The following is a 13,137-nucleotide window of genomic DNA, read 5'->3' on the forward strand; positions in this document are numbered from 1 at the left end:
TCTTTCCAGGATTTACTTATAACTTGGGTTGACTTGGTCCGACTTCTGAACGTCGGCCAGTCTTTTAAGTTATTATATTAGCTATCAGTAAGACCTCGTCAGGTTCTTTTTTTTGGATTGCTTTCGATAACTTCTTACATTACTCTGTGTTCATCTTGGCCGATTTGTAGAATATGGTTGGCATCTTTAGATCGTCTTTTGGGTGAATCGCGTTTTCACCTTTATCAGATGATTGTCTTTATCGTGGTCGCGCAGTGAATTTGTTTTTCACTTTCTGCCGACCTGTTGCTTTATAATCGGACGATGAATACTTCAGATTAATGCGTCTTGGAATCTTGTAGAATATCTCAATAAACTTTATTCAAAGAAAAAATGCAAATATATACATGTGGGAATTTCCTTGTCCCTTTAAGTCGGGTATGATCTAGGTCTCGATATGGTGCCTCATTAAAAAACCTTTTCAGGAAAAAGAGCGCATCCATTTAGTGAGATCCTTTACCTTTTCTAACTGTAGTATCTTCTTAGGTTGCAGGCGTGCCATGATCGGGGAAGCTCTCATCCATCAAGCTCAGACAGTCTGTAGTAGCCCTTCCCCAGTACTTCAATGACTTGGTAGGGTCCTTTCCAGTTTGCTGCCAGCTTTCCTTCTCCGGGTCGAGTTGTTCCAATGTCGTTTCTGATTAGGATGAGATCATTCTCTGCAAAACTTCTCGGCACTACCTTTCGATTGTATCTGAAAGCCATTTGTCGCTTTAAAGCTTCTTCCCTGATCCGAGCTCTTTCTTGGATCTCAGGTAACAAGTCGAGCTCTTCTCTCTGAAGTTTGGAGTTTACTCGTTCATTGTAGTGGACTACTCGGGGAGATCCCTCCTCGATTTCTATTGGAATCATTGCCTCCGCTCCGTATGCTAGTTGGAATGGTGATTCGTTTGTAGTAGAATGGGGGGTTGTTCGATACGCCCATAGGACTTGTGGAAGTTCCTCGGCCCAAGCTCCCTTTGCTTCTTGTAGCCTCTGCTTTAGTCCAGCCAATATGACTTTGTTGGCCGCTTCGGCTTGTCCATTGGCTTAGGGATGTTCGACGGAGGTGAACTGGTGTTTTTTGTTCAAGTCGGCCACCAGTTTTCTGAAGCCTGCCTCTGTAAATTGGGTACCGTTGTCCGTGGTGATGGAGTATGGTACCCCGAACCTCGTAATAATGTTCCTATATAGGAATTTTCGACTTCTTTGAGCGGTGGCGTTGGCTAGGGGTTCTGCCTCGATCCATTTTGTGAAATAGTCTACTCCTACTATGACGAATTTTACTTGTCCCTATCCCTGTGGGAAGGGTTCGAGAAGGTCGAGTCCTTATTTCGTAAATGGCCAGGGTGAGGTCACGCTGATGAGCTTTTCTGGTGGGGCAATGTGAAAGTTGGCATGCTTCTGGCATGGTGGGCATGTCCTCACAAATTCTATAGCCTCCTTTTGTAGAGTTGGCCAATAGAATCCCGCCCGGAGTATCTTTTTGGTGAGGGCTTGCGCTCCGAGATGATTACCACAAATGCCGCTGTGCACTTCCTCCAAGACTTCCTTTGTGTTAGAAGTCAGTACGCATTTTAGTAAAGGTGTTGATATCCCTCTTTTGTATAGTGTGTTGTTTATGATAGTGTAGTACTGTGCCTCCATTTTTAGCCTTTTTGCCTCCTTTTCATCTGTAGGGAGTGCTTCTGTTTTGAGGTAATTTATTATGGGGGTCATCCATCCTTGATCCTGACCTATTATGGCTAGGACTTCTTCTTCCGATATTGATGGGTTCTGTAGTATCTCCTGGATGAGACTTCTGTTGTTGCCCCCTGGTTTAGTGCTAGCTAATTTTGAAAGTGCATCAGCTCGGGCATTTTGCTCACGGGGAATGTGGTAGATCCTGTATTCTCCGAGTTGTCCGAGCTGTTCTTTGGTTCTATCCAAATATTTTTTCATGATCGGGTCTTTAGCTTGGTAGCTTCCTGTTATTTGTGAGGTAACGACTTGTGAGTCGCTGTAGATGTTGAATTTCCGAGCTCCAACCTCCCTAGCCAGCTTCAAACCGGCTAGTAGCGCTTCGTATTCCGCTTGATTGTTCAAGGCCGGGAATCCGAATTTAAGGGAGAGCTCAAGTTGAGTTCCTTGGTTGCTTTCGATTATCACACCCGCACCGCTTCCTGTTTTATTTGAGGATCCGTCGACGTATATTTTCCACTCTATGGGGATTTCCGGGATGTCTGTGAATTCTGCGATGAAATCGGCCAGGTGTTGTGATTTGATGGCTGTCCGTGCCTCATATTGGAGGTCGAACTCGGACAACTCGATTGCCCATTGTAGGATTCTTCCTGCCAGATCTGTTTTCTGTAATATCCCTTTTATGGGTTGGTTGGTCTAAACTTTGATGGTATGTGCCTGGAAGTATGGGCGAAGTCGCCGGGATGTGAGTATCAGAGCGTATGCAAATTTTTCTATTTTCTGGATGTTCAGCTCTGACCCCTGTAGTGCTTTACTAATGAAGTAGACGGGTTGTTGTCCTCTTTCATCTTCTCGAATCAGCGCTGAGGCTATTGCCCGACTTCCTACTGCGAGGTATAGTATGAGCGATTCTCCCTCTTGTGGTCGAGATAGGATAGGTGGTTGCCCCAAGAATTCTTTGAAGTCTTTGAAGGCTTGTTCATATTCCGTTGTCCATTCGAAGTTCTTTCCCTTCTTTAAGGTAGCGTAGAAAGGGAGGGATCTTATCGCTGATCCTGCTAGGAATCTGGACAAGGCTGCCAACCTTCCGTTGAGCTGTTGTACCTCTTTGACGCAGGTTGGGCTCTTCATGTTGAGTATGGCCTGGCATTTATCTGGATTTTCCTCGATTCCCCTTTGTGTGAGCATAAATCCTAAAAATTTACCTGCTTCTACTGTGAAGGTGCATTTAGCCGGGTTGAGTCGCATGCCGTGCTTCCTTATGGTATCGAATACTTGAATCAAATCGGTTAGCAATGTCTCTTCGCTTTATGTCTTTATCAACATGTCATCCATGTAGACCTCCATGATTTTTCCGATGTGATCTGAGAAGACTTTATTCATTAGCCTTTGATAAGTGGCTCCTGCGTTTTTCAGGCCGAAAGGCATCACGATGTAGCAATAATTTGCCTTAGGTGTAAGAAACGAGGTTTTTTCTTGGTCTGGCAGATACATTGGTATCTGGTTGTACCCTGAGTATGCGTCCATGAATGAGAGATACTTGTATCCTGATGAAGCATCTACTAGAGCGTCGATGCTTGGGAGTGGGTAAGGATCTTTTGGGCAGGCTTTGTTGAGGTCGGTGTAGTCGGTTGATGAGCGGATAATTTGTACGCTTTTTGGCATTGTTTTTAGTATGTTTTTAGTATGATCTAGTTAGTTTTTAGTATATTTTTATTAGTTTTTAGTTAAAATTCATTTTTCTGGACTTTACTATGAGTTTGTGTGTTTTTCTGTGATTTCAGGTATTTTCTGGCTGAAATTGAGGGACCTGAGCAAAAATCTGATTCAGAGACTAAAAAGGACTGCAGATGCTGTTGGATTCTGACCTCCCTGCACTCGAAGTGGGTTTTCTGGAGCTACAGAAGCCCAATTGGCGCGCTCTCAACGGCGTTGGAAAGTAGACATCCTGGGCTTTCCAGCAATATATGATAGTCTATACTTTGCCCAAGATTTGATGGCCCAAACCGGCGTTCAAAGTCACCCTCAGGAATTCCAGCGTTAAACGCCGGAACTGGCACCAAAATCGGAGTTAAACGCCCAAACTGGCACTAAAGCTGGCGTTTAACTCCAAGAGGAGTCTCTACACGAAAATACTTCATTGCTCAGCCCAAGCACACACCAAGTGGGCCTGGAAGTGGATTTTTATGTCTTTTACTCATCTCTGTACACCCTAGGCTACTAGTTTTCTATAAGTAGGACCTTATACTATTGTATTTTCATCTTGGTTCTTCTGGTTCCCTCTCTGGGACCGAAGCCAATGATCACTCTTGTTCTTATGTATTTTCAATGGTGGAGTTTCTACACACCATAGATTAAGGTGTGGAGCTCTGCTGTACCTCGAGTTTTAATGCAATTACTATTGTTCTTCCATTCAATTCCGCTTGTTCTTGTTCTAAGATATCACTTGTTCTTCAACTTGATGAATGTGATGATCCGTGACACTCATTATCATTCTCACTTATGAACGTGTGACTGACAACCACCTCCGTTCTACCTTCGATTGAGTGAATATCTCTTGGATTCCTGATTGCACGATGCATGGTTGATCGCCTGACAACCGAGTGCTCGTCTGACAAACGAGCCAACCATTCCGTGAGATCAGAGTCTTCGTGGTATAGGCGAGAACTGATGGCGGCATTCAAGAGAATCCGGAAGGTCTAACCTTGTCTGTGGTATTCTGAGTAGGATTCAATGATTGAATGACTGTGACGTGCTTCAAACTCCTAGCAGGCGGGGCGTTAGTGACAGATGCAAAAGAATCGATGGATTCTATTCCGGCCTGACCAAGAACCGACAGATGATTACCCATGCTGTGACAGAGCATAGGCAGCGTTTTCACTGAGAGGATGGGAGGTAGCCATTGACAACGGTGAAACCCTACATAAGCTTGCCATGGAAAGGAATAAGAAGGATTGGATGAAGACAGTAGGAAAGCAGAGAGACGGAAGGGAAGGCATCTTCATGCGCTTATCTGAAGTTCCTACCAATGAATTACATAAGTATCTCTATCTTTATCTTATTGTTATTTTCGTTCATCACTATATCCATTTGAGTTTGCCTGACGAAGATTTACAAGATAACCATAGCTTGCTTCATACTAACAATCTCCGTGCGATCGACCCTTACTCGCGTAAGGTTTATTACTTGGACGACCCAGTGCACTTGCTGGTTAGTTGTGCGAAGTTGTGTAATGCCATGGTATTGAACACCAAGTTCTTGGGGTTCATGACCGGGGATTATGAGAGTTGTGAAAAGTATTGTTCACAATTTCGCGCACCAAGTTTTTGGCGCCGTTGCCGGGGATTGTTCAAGTTTTGAGCAAGCTTTTGGTGACATCAGTGCCAAGGATTGTTAAGTTTGGACAACTGACGGTTCATCTTGTTGCTTAGATTAGGTATTTATTTTTTTTTTTCGAAATTCTTGAAGATGAATTCTAGAGTTTCATGATGATTTGTTGAAGTCTGGCTGGCTGAGAAGCCATGTCTAATCTCATTGGACCGAGGTTTCAACTTATCACCACAAGAGCTTGTTGATCTTTATCAAACTTGCTTTTGGAGCAGTGATCTGCTAAGGCTTGGCTGGCCATTGGCCATGTCTAGTGTTTTGGACCGAAGCTTTCTTTGAGAGCTTGGCTGGCTGTGAAGCTATGTCTAATTCCTGGACCGGAGTCTTAGACTAGCATTGCACTGATTCCTGGAATTCTCATTAAGAATTTTGATATCTTTTTCCACTTAATTTTCGAAAAACACAAAAAAAAATCAAAAAAATCATAAAATCCAAAAATTTCTTGTTTGAGTCTAGTGTCTCATCTTAAGTTTGGTGTCAATTGCATGCATTCATTCATATGTCTTAAGGATCTTCAAGTAATTCTTGATGATTTCTTGCTCTGATCTTTGAATTCTATTGACTTGAGTGTTTTGTGTGTCTCATATGCATTCTCATTAGTGTCAGTAGTATACAAACTGCTAAGTTTGGTGTCTTGCATGCATTGTTATTTGATGTTAGTTGCATTTTGATTATTAAAAAATCCAAAAATATTTTTAATTTGTGTCTTCTCAAGTCAATAATACAGAGAATTGAAGGTTCAGAACATACAGCAGAGGAATTATGCAGAAAAAGCTGGGCGTTCAAAACGCCCAGTGAAGAAGGACAGACTGGCGTTTAAACGCCAGCCAGGGTACCTGGTTGGGCGTTTAACGCCCAAAAAGGTATAGTTTTGGGTGTTAAACGCCAGAATGTGCACCATTCTGGGCGTTTAACGCCAGGATGGCACAAGGGGGAAGATTCTGTTTTTCAATGCAATTTTTTTTCAGTTTTCAAAGTTTTTCAAACTCAAATCTTTTTCAAATCATATCTTTTCAATCAAATCTTTTTCAAAATCAATTTCTTTCTATTTTCAAAGATACTTACTATCAATTAATGATTTGATTCAACATTTCAAGTATGTTGCCTTTTCTGTTGAGAAAGGTTTAATGTTCGAATCATATCTTTTCTTGTTAGTCAAGTTTTTAATTTTTTTTTTCAAAATCAAATCTTTTTAAAATATTTTTCAAATCATATCTTCTCAATCACATCTTTTTCAAAATGGTTTTCAATCAAATCTTTTTGATTTCTAATTTCAAAATCTTTTTCAAAAATCACTTTATTTCTTTCCCACTTTCATTTTCAAAAATTAAGTAATGTTTTTCAAAAATGTTTTCAAAATTTTTACTTAATTTTCGAAAATCACTTCCCTTCTTCTCACATCCTTCTATTTATGGACTAACACTATTCCTTGATGCAAAAATTCGAACTCCATCTTCTTGTGATAAGTTCGAATTTTCTACTTCTGTCTTCTACCTTTCTTTTCCTCTGACACTTCAAGGAATCTCTATACTGTGACATAGAGGATTCCACATTTCTTGTTCTCTTCTCTCTCATATGAGCAGGAGCAAAGACAAAGGCATTCTTGTTGAGGCCGACCCTGAACCTGAAAGGACCTTGAAGAGAAAGCTGAGAGAAGCCAAAGCACAACTCCCTTTAGAAGACCTGACCGAATTCTTCAAAGGAGAAGAACACACGGCAGCCGAAAATAACAATGCCAACAATGCAAGGAAGGTACTGGGTGACTTTACTGCACCTACTCCCGACTTCTATGGGAGAAGCATCTCTATCCCTGCCATTGGAGCAAACAACTTTGAGCTTAAGCCTCAATTAGTTTCTCTAATGCAACAGAATTGCAAGTTCCATGGACTTCCACTGGAAGATCCTCATCAGTTTTTGGCTGAATTCTTGCAAATCTGTGACACTGTCAAGACTAATGGGGTTGACCCTGAGGTCTACAGACTTATGCTATTCCCTTTTGCTGTAAGAGACAGAGCTAGGACATGGTTGGACTCACAACCTAAAGAAAGCCTGGACTCTTGGGAAAAGCTAGTCAATGCCTTCTTGGCAAAGTTCTTTCCACCTCAAAAATTGAGTAAGCTTAGAGTGGAAGTCCAAACCTTCAGACAGAAGGAAGGAGAATCCCTCTATGAAGCTTGGGAAAGATACAAACAATTAATCAGAAAATGTCCCTTTGACATGCTTTCTGAATGGAGCATCATAGGTATTTTCTATGATGGTCTCTCTGAACTATCCAAGATGTCTTTGGATAGCTCTGCAGGAGGATCTCTTCATCTGAAGAAGACGCCTACTGAGGCTCAAGAACTGATTGAAATGGTTGCAAATAACCAATTCATGTACACTTCTGAAAGGAATCCTGTGAACAATGGGACTAGTCAGAAGAAAGGAGTTCTTGAGATTGACACTCTGAACGCCATATTCGCACAGAATAAAATATTGACCCAACAAGTCAATATGATTTCTCAAAGTCTGTATGGAATGCAAAATGCACCAAGCAGTACTAAGGAAGCTTCATCTGAGGAAGAAGCTTATGATCCTGAGAATCCTTCAATGGAAGAGGTGAATTACATGGGAGAACCCTATGGAAACACCTATAATCCTTCATGGAGAAATCATCCAAATTTTTCATGGAAGGATCAACAGAGACCTCAACAAGGTTTCAACAATAATAATGGTGGAAGAAACAGGTTTAGCAATAGCAAGCCTTTTCCATCATCTTCTCAGCAACAGACAGAGAGTTCTAAGCAGAATACCTCTGACTTAGCAACCATGGTCTCTGATCTGATCAAAACCACTCAAAGTTTCATGACTAAAACAAGGTCCTCCATTAGAAATTTGGAAGGACAAGTGGGTCAGCTGAGCAAGAAGATTACTGAACTCCCTCCTAGTACTCTCCCAAGCAATACAGAAGAAAATCCAAAAGGAGAGTGCAAGGCCATCAACATGGCCGAATTTTGGGAAAGAGAAGAGGCAGTGAACGCCACTGAGGAAGGCCTCACTGGGCGTCCACTGGCCTCCAATGAGTTCCCCAATGAGGAACCATGGGAATCTGAGGCTCAAAATGAGACCATAGAGATTCCATTAGACTTACTTCTGCCATTCATGAGCTCTGATGAGTATTCTTCCTCTGAAGAGGATGAGTATGTCACTGAAGAGCAAGTTGCTAAGTATCTTGGAGCAATCATGAAGCTAAATGGCAAGTTATTTGGAAATGAGACTTGGGAGGATGAACCCCCTTTGCTCACCAAGGAACTGGATGACTTGTCTAGGCAGAAACTGCCTCAAAAGAGATAAGATCCTGGGAAGTTTTCAATACCTTGTACCATAGGCACCATGACCTTCAAGAAGGCCTTGTGTGACTTAGGGTCAAGTGTAAACCTCATGCCCCTCTCTGTAATGGAGAAGTTAGGGATCTCTGAGGTGCAAGCTGCAAAAATCTCACTAGAGATGGCAGACAATTCAAGAAAACAAGCCCATGGACTTGTAGAGGATGTTCTGGTTAAAGTTGAAGACCATTACATCCCTACTGATTTCATAGTCCTAAAGACTGGGAAGTGCATGGATGAGTCCATCATCCTTGGCAGACCCTTCCTAGCCACTGAATAACGCTTGTGGTTCCTGGCGTTGGCAACGCCAGCTTCTTCTCCTCTTGGGCCAAGCTCACTCATGTGCGTTGCCTTGAGACACGCCAATAGTTCTTGGCGTTGGCAACGCCCTCGAAACTCCTTCATAGCCCAAGTTCCTTGCTTGTGTGCGTTTCCCATAACAACTCACTTCTTCCTCCAAGTTGGCAACGCCAACATTTGCTCTCCAGGGCTGCCTTGGCGTTGCCTTCAACAACGCACCCTCTTCTCCAAGTTGGCAACGCCAACTTATGCTCTTCCAAGGCTGCCAAGCTTGCTTCACAAATTGGCGTTGGCAACGCCCTTCTAGAGTTGGCAACGCCCAAATTTGCTTCTCCAGGGCTGCCTGGCGTTGCCATGAACAACGCCCACTATCTCCAAGTTGGCAACGCCAACTTTTGTTCTTCAAGGTTGCCTGGCGTTGCCATGAACAACGCCCACTATCTCCAAGTTGGCAACGCCAACTTCTTCTTTCCCAGCTTGCATCATTCTTGCTTCCATGCTTTCTTGTTTCATCACCTATCATCAACAAGGGAAATAGCTTCAAAGTCTTACCAATTCATGCAATAAATTTCATGAGATTCATTCATACTCATTCATATATGCATTCCTTAAATCATTTGCATGAATTTGGCTAGAATCAACATGTTCCTTGGTGTTCTCATGCATGAAGATAAAACTCATAAAAGGACTTGTTTATTTAGAGAAAATGAGTGAGATTAAGCTAAAACCAACTAAACTAACTAGCTAATATAACAAATATGCAATTGCATCACAACACCAAACTTAAAGTGTTGCTTGTCCTCAAGCAAAATATAAAAACTTTGTCACAAGAATTTAAGATGTAAGACTTGAATGTTCTTCCAGAGAGTAATTTTTCATTGAGCATGTCATCCTCACTTGTGTGGTCATTAATTTATTGTAATTGAACACAAATATTCAACTTTTTCAATTAAAATGCTTGCTTCACTACTAAATTGGTTAACTTCACTAGACTTCTTTTATACCTTAGCACATGACCCTTGAACCATTCTTTCCTTGATGCTTCTCTTCTTTTTTTATATTCCCCTTTTTTTTCATTTCAAATGAGCTTGAAATCTTGTCTTAAGGCGGCTCTTTAGCATAAGCTTTCAATCAACAATCCCAAACTGGTTGGTTCAAGTTGTTAAGTGTTGAGACACTCTTAAAGATTTACTAACTCAAGCCTCTCTCCTTAACACATTCAATCACAGGCATATAACATTGAAATTTTGTTTGGATAGTGGTGTCCAGCACCTCTTTGGGTTGCTAAATGTTCTGTTATAGAGCTACTCTTGATTGTGGGTTTTCAATCGATAATCCGAGTTAGTTAACTCAAGTTATCGGGTGATGAAGCACCCCTCGGATTTACTGGCCCAAGTATGTCTCTTAACATCAATCACCACAGACACATATCCAAATTTTGTCATTGATGCCTAGCCTTTCATTCTTTGTACTCTATTTTCTTTATTGTCAAGGTTATTTGTGCTTTTACTGATAAAGTCCTTGTGATCCTTAACCGAACTAGTCTTGTATTAGCAAGCATTCTTTTGAATTTCTTGAACATTGCTTCTTTCACAATAAAATATACTAGCACTTTTCTTATGGGACAACATGATCCTTTTTAAGCTAGATTTCTCTCTGTTCTTGCTCAAACTACATCTTTTATTCCATTGACAAGTAAAAGTACTTAAGACAAGCAACCATTCCAAACTTGTGAGTAGTGATGCATGGAATGGGCAACATAAAAGATAATGCTTCAAAGAAAAAAAAAATATGCATCTTAGAAGGTATACCATATTTCAGACATACATCTTCTTTATTTAATAAAACATAAAGAAAAACAAAGGAACTTCACCACCTTTAGTCTTCATGTCCCTTTTCCCTTGCTTGATTCTCCTTGCTTTCCTTTGCCCTTTGGATCTTCTTTCTTTTTCTTTCTTAGTTCTCCTTGTTGTTTTGTTGTTGCATCCCCCTTTGGATCTTCTTTCTTTTTGCTTCTCCGTTCTCCTTGTTGTTTTGTCGTTGCATCCCCCTCTTCTCTTTGCCACACTCCTGAGCTTATCATTGTCTCATTTAGCCTTTGTTGATTAAATCTCACCCTTGCAAGTTCCTGCTCTTCAAATATCTTGCGAGCTTCATTAAAGGTTTTAATTTGTGGGTTGAGTAATGGGGGTGTGGAGCAGAGGTAACTGAGCTTTTCTTGGGTGCATATATCATAGTCAAGTCTGTCCTTGTGCCTGGCTTCCCTGAACATTCTGCTTTCATTGAAATCTTTGTGAAATGCATTATGTCTAGCATCCAACCTATGGAGAAGTTCTCTTTGCTGAGCTTGCTCTTTCCTTAGTTGAGCTTGTTCTTGTATTACTTTCTCCATGGCTTTTTCATGTTCCACAGTTGAATTGTTGATGGCTTCCTGCATCTTGGCATATTGTTCTTGTTGTAATTCCATCATGTGTGCTTGGTATTCATTTTGTTGGTTCATCCATTGAACTTGAACCCCTCTTTGTTGGTCCATCAATTGCCAAAGGTCCCTTTGTTGTTGAGCTTGTTCCTCTTGGCTTCTTTGAATTTGTGAATATTGTCCAGAAATCCCTTCCAAGGCGGTTTGGAGTTGGTTCATGTTCAAGGTATGAGGTTCTTCCATTTCTTGAGGCTCCTCCTCTTGTCTTGCTTCTTTCCTTTTCTTCCTTCTTGCTAAAGGTTGCCTTTCCAATTGGGTTGTGGTGATGAATTCTAACCTTTCTCGAGTAAGAAGTTTTCCAACAGAGACCAAATCAGTTTCTCCAAATTCTTCCAGAGGCACTCCAGCTTCTTCACATAGGCGCAGAATGGTACTAGGATATCCTAGCCAGCTGTCCTGTTTGACTTTTTGAGCTATGTCAATGATGTTCTTGGCTATAATGTCTCCAACATTGATTTCTCCTCCTTTCATTATACAATGGATCATTATTGCTCTATTCACCGTTACCTCAGAATTATTTGAAGTGGACATCAATGATCTCCTCACTATGTCATGCCATCCTTTTGCTTGAGGTATGAGATCACCTCTCCGAAGTTTGAGTGGTTGTCCATGTGAATCCAGCACCCAATCCGTGCCTACTCTGCATAAGTCACTTACCACATCCATGTATCTTGGGTCATTTTCAACCCTTTCTTCATAGCTAGCTCGTTTGAACTATTTTGCCTTGACCTTTAGCACCCTGTTGATGGTGTCCGGGCTAAAATCAACAGTCACACCTCTTACATAACTCATGTATGGTTCTTCATCATCATATTCTCTTATCACATTAGTGTAGAACTCATGGATGAGAAGCATGCTCACTTCTTGAGGTTGGTCACAGAGAAGCTCCCATCCCCTTTTTCTGATTATTTTTTGTATTTCAGGGTATTCATCTTTTCTTAGCTTGAATGGTAAATCTGGAACAACATCTTTGCTTGACATCCAGCTGAAGATACGCTCGTTGTGTTTGGATTTGAATCTTCTTTGATCAAATTCATCTTCTCTCCTATCCCTTGATGATGAGGCCATTGAGATTCACTTGCAAGGTTGAATCTCCCCAACACCAAACTTAGATGAATGCTTGTCCTCAAGCACAAGGAAAATGATTGTGAATGGGGGATATATGACACAACGTGACTTAGGCAAGCTAGAAAATGATGGTGAAGGGGGGTGGAGTTTTTCGGTTATGTGAGGAGATGTGATGCTTCAAGAGTTTTGTTGGGTAAAGATGAGGTTCAAGGCTAGAATTTGTGAAACATGGAATAGGTTGGAGGTTGAGTATGAGTTCGGGTGCTTAAATGAGGTTATGGGGGTAGAAGAATGAGTGATGAAGAATGAGGTTTGATGAATATGGTTGAAGTATTTAAAGTGAAAGTTGGTGGGGAGGCATGGTTCTAGTGACATTTAAGGCTCGGTCATGGCATGGGGAGCATGCTTCCTTGTGCCCAATGCATGTTGAGTTGTTTTTCCCCATGCACAAAGTTCAAAACTCATGTGACTTCCCTTCCTTGTGTATCCGTGACCTCACTCACCAAGATTCCCCATCATTTCTTTCTTTCTTTCATTATATGCTTCCAAGATTCCCCATCACTTCTTTCTTTCTTTCCTGCAACAAAATTCCAAAAGTTTGAGATTCTTAAAGTGACATTAATAGCTAACAACTTATGATGATATTCCTATGCAAAATTGACTAAACTAAAATTAAAATTTATGAATCTATTTTTTTCTAGCATTAGTAATGTAAGTAAAGACACCAAACTTAGTTTGTGACTAAGTGTTCTATGGAATTAATTCCAAAGATAGCACATCAAACTTAGTATTTTGCCTACATTATATGCTATTTTACGTTTTTTTTTTTTTTTGAAGATA

At 41.1% G+C, this 13,137-nt stretch overlaps 1 non-coding gene across 1 annotated transcript; it reads right to left on the reverse strand.

The window, feature by feature from the left end:
• Nucleotides 1-7,200: 7,200 nt before the first annotated feature.
• On the reverse strand, nucleotides 7,201-7,308 carry LOC112700324 (small nucleolar RNA R71). The gene has a single exon (XR_003153233.1). It is a non-coding gene; the product is annotated as a small nucleolar RNA R71 (small nucleolar RNA).
• Between the last annotated feature and the right edge of the window lie 5,829 nt (nucleotides 7,309-13,137).

Source organism: Arachis hypogaea, chromosome 6 (assembly GCF_003086295.3).
Source record: "Arachis hypogaea cultivar Tifrunner chromosome 6, arahy.Tifrunner.gnm2.J5K5, whole genome shotgun sequence".
Classification (NCBI taxonomy): domain Eukaryota; kingdom Viridiplantae; phylum Streptophyta; class Magnoliopsida; order Fabales; family Fabaceae; genus Arachis; species Arachis hypogaea.